The following is a 3,912-nucleotide window of genomic DNA, read 5'->3' as shown; positions in this document are numbered from 1 at the left end:
TTCTTTTGAATTTGTTCCACCGTATCATTGTTAGATGGTGGTGAAGGAGGATCTTGAGTGAGCACGTGATCCAACTTGAGTGATGTGAGGAATAGATGCACCTTCGATTGCCATCGAAGAAAATTTAAGTCGTCGAACTGCGTAATTCAAACAAAGTCAGGATGATCCATAGAAGAGGTCATGATATCGCCTTAAAATTGTTAGGGTTGAGGCGAAAAGATAGAAAATTAATCACTTAAAGATAGGTTTAAGGCACATTACATTGTCGTTATCTTTAAGGCGATATTCTCACCCTACTAGTGATTAAACCAATTTGCAAGAAGGTTACAACAAATCCGTCTACAGAATACGATAAACATCTTCTCCAAGGCTGGATAAATGTGGGTTTTGGCCTACAAAATTGAAAAACTATACCTCGAACACACTTTTACAACGTACACCCCTGACTTCTGTGCTGTTACAATTTACCTCCTGAAAACTGTTTGTAATTTAGTGCTTAAAAAACTGTTTACAGTTTAGTGCCCAAAAACTATAACTTTCCAAAAGCCATCCAAAAAGAAAAATGGAGAACAAGAAGAAGATGGAGAGGAAATTGTTGTAATTGTAATTTTTGGATTGACCCAAAGATGGGTTTATATAAAATCACAAGTGATGCTTTAAGACCATTTTCATGAAAAGACATCTTCTTCTATGATGTCTTTTCAACAATGGTGGTGTCTTTTTAACAATGGCATCCCTCCACCATTTTCAATTCAAATGATGCTTCTTTTATCAAGAGGCACCACCATTCACAAATGAATAGTCACCAACAATCACCAAAAGCCACAACTCTTTCTTTAGATTCTCTTTTATAAATTAAAATTCTTTTTTTTTTCTTATTTTGAAAAAACCAAACAGAAAATTCACTGAGTACCCTGTAATTTTAATCGAGTACTCGCTCAAACAGCTTTGTACTCGGTGAAAATTCATTGAGCACCTTATAATTTTAACCGAGTACTAGGTTAAACCTAATTTTGACTAAGTACTTGGTTAAACATCTCTGTACTAAATGAAATTCATTGAGTACCTTGTAATTTTGACCAAGTACTCAACCAAACATCTCTGTAATCGGTAAAAATTCACTAAGTACCTTGTAATTTTGACTGAACACTCGGTCAACCATCCATGTACTCGATGAAAATTCATAGAGTACCTAGTCAAACATCTATATACGTGAAAATTCACTGAGTACGTTGAACATATCTGTACTCGGTGAAAATTCACTGAGTACCTTGTAATTTTGACCAAGTACTCGGTTAAATATTTTTGTAATTAGTGAAAATTTATTGAGTACATTGAAATTTTGACCAAGTACTCGGTCAAACATCTCTGTACTCAGTGGAAATTTACCAATTACTTGGTCAATTGAAGTGTGTTTTGAACTTTGCTCAGACTACTTGTTCAACCAAACTGATTTTTCTTATGTCCTATTTACTTGTGATCTATTTACACAAGATATTCTTCTACTGTGACCTATTTACTTGTGATCTTTTTTGTGAACTGTGAATTGTGAACTGTCTTGTGAACTATTTATATATATATATATATATATATTGTATTTCATTCTTTTTTGTAGAAATTGAAGAATCTCCTAAGAAGGGAAGCGATATCATTCTAAACGTGTCCGCCAAATGTTCACTTAATATGGTGGTTTAATAAAGTGAAGACTAGTTTAGACAATAATAGGATGAGGTTAGATTTATTTGAGATATGGGGAAAACTTTTAAAGTTTATTGAGATGGACTTTACCCTTATAACAGAGCTTAAGACCGAAAACCTTTCTATTCCTGAGATAGTAACTTGTAAGAAGTTCATAAGAAAGAAGCACTTGAAGAAACAATATTCGATATTAAAGAAACATATAACAAAGGTGTTTGATATGATCATCGACACTAATAGGCACAAAGATATGGTAAATTGCCTTATTAATGTGTGTAAAGTGATTCATTAGGGAGACGAACACCAAGTATTACTGCAAGTTAGAATACATTGACTTGGCTGACTCTTTAGAAGGGTTCCACAAGTATCCTTGGGGTAGTCTGGCATTCAATACAATGACTAAAGGGGTTTTAGGAGCGGCCAAGGCATCACGTAGGACAGGAAAAACCTAAAACATTTATGACTGCATATTTTCATTGCAAGTGAGGATTCTTTCTTTGTTCCACATAACTAGTGTATGTATTAAAATATAGTTGTTAACCTTATGCAATTTCATTTCATTGTAACAGATATGAGCCGTTGAAAGAGTACCAACCCTCATTTGTTCCCTCCCAAATTCCACATTTCATTCAATATCGAAGCTGGAAGGGTTAGAGGTTTAACACAATATATGACATATTGGAAAGCGAAGATGTAAGCCTATTTTTTTCTGTCACACCCCAAACTCAGAACCCGTATTCACAACTCCTAACTTGGGTATTGCATCGGCGCGCGAGACGCGGCGTTAGAACTGCAGCGACGACGCGGTCATTAGGGTACAAGTTTTGAGTTGAGCCGATTCGAGTTGACAGGGTGCGACTCAGGGTTGCGTGTAAATGCTATCTACGCGTCGTAGGTCACCGGAATTCAACCAGGAGGACCACGGGAGTCTATGGAATGGTATAGTCTAGGATACAGGTTTTACAGCTCTCCCCTTCTAATAAAAATTTTGTCCTCAAAATTTACTCTAACATCGCAACCAGACATAACTCATAATGAAAGAGGAAACATAACATCATCATATAAAATCGAAGACAATATAAATAATACAACATATAATCAATCATCAAAGAGATGAGGATAGCGCTCTCGAATCTCACCTCGTGCTCCTAAGACGCCTCATCAACAGAATGGTGACCCCTACCAAACCTTGGACCCTAGATTAGAAATGATCGAAACTGGAATACCTTGTAGCCTCACAATCTCAACAGTAGGGAGCTATATCAAAAAGTTTCTAAGTTATTCAAACTCGGGGACCTAATCATTCTAAGTTCTCAACAATCATAGAGTGTAGGATAACTATCAGTAGATATATGATGTTATCCTCAGGTATTCCAAGTTATGCTCTAATACCAACTTCTGTTACACACCAAACTTGGAAACTGGGCTCACAACTCCTGACCTGGGTATCGTATTGGCGCGCGAGACGTGAGGTTGGAACTGCGATCGCTAGGGCACAAGTTTCGAGTCGAGCCGATTCGAGTTGAAAAGGTGTAACTCAGGGTCTCATGTAAATGCTATTTATGCATCGCGGGTCGCTGGAATTCGACCGGGACGACCGCGGGAATCTACGAAATGGTACGGTTTAGGATACGAGTCTTGAAAGTGCCCTGGTTTGTCAATTAGCGTGAGTGTTGAGTCAGCTAGATGCAGAGCCTTATAGGAAGATTGATCAAAGCGTCTGCCTTAACCTGATGTGTGCATGAACTCGTCATAGGTAAATCTAAGCTTCACATCCCATGTCCCAAAACACCAGGTATATAAAAACCCTTAAAACAAATTAGAACATCATAGGGTTTTTAAGGTTAGAAAACTTTTTTTACAAAATCAGAAAATCTCTAAGTTTTCTAGCTCTGTCAATTTATCGATATCAGGTTCGATAAAATCGAGATGTGTTATCGATGTCCTCAAAAACCCAATCGATAAAATCGAATGAGGAGATAAAGTGTCCAACAACTGCATATACATTTGGACGGAATTATCGATGCATCGATTCCAATATCGATATCATCGATATTTGAATCTCGAGTTTATCGAAGTAGACTCAATATAATCGACAGTAGAGTATTTGTGTCCCTATTTTTTTATAGGAAAATCATGAAACCTTCGATATATTGAAGTACCCTCGATATCCTCAGAATTCAAAGACGATATCAGAAAGCCTTTGATGATATC

The sequence above is a fragment of the Magnolia sinica genome, chromosome 1 (assembly GCF_029962835.1).
Source record: "Magnolia sinica isolate HGM2019 chromosome 1, MsV1, whole genome shotgun sequence".
Lineage (NCBI taxonomy): Eukaryota > Viridiplantae > Streptophyta > Magnoliopsida > Magnoliales > Magnoliaceae > Magnolia > Magnolia sinica.
The sequence above is the reverse complement of the archived record's forward strand: the minus strand, read 5'-3'. Positions refer to the sequence as shown.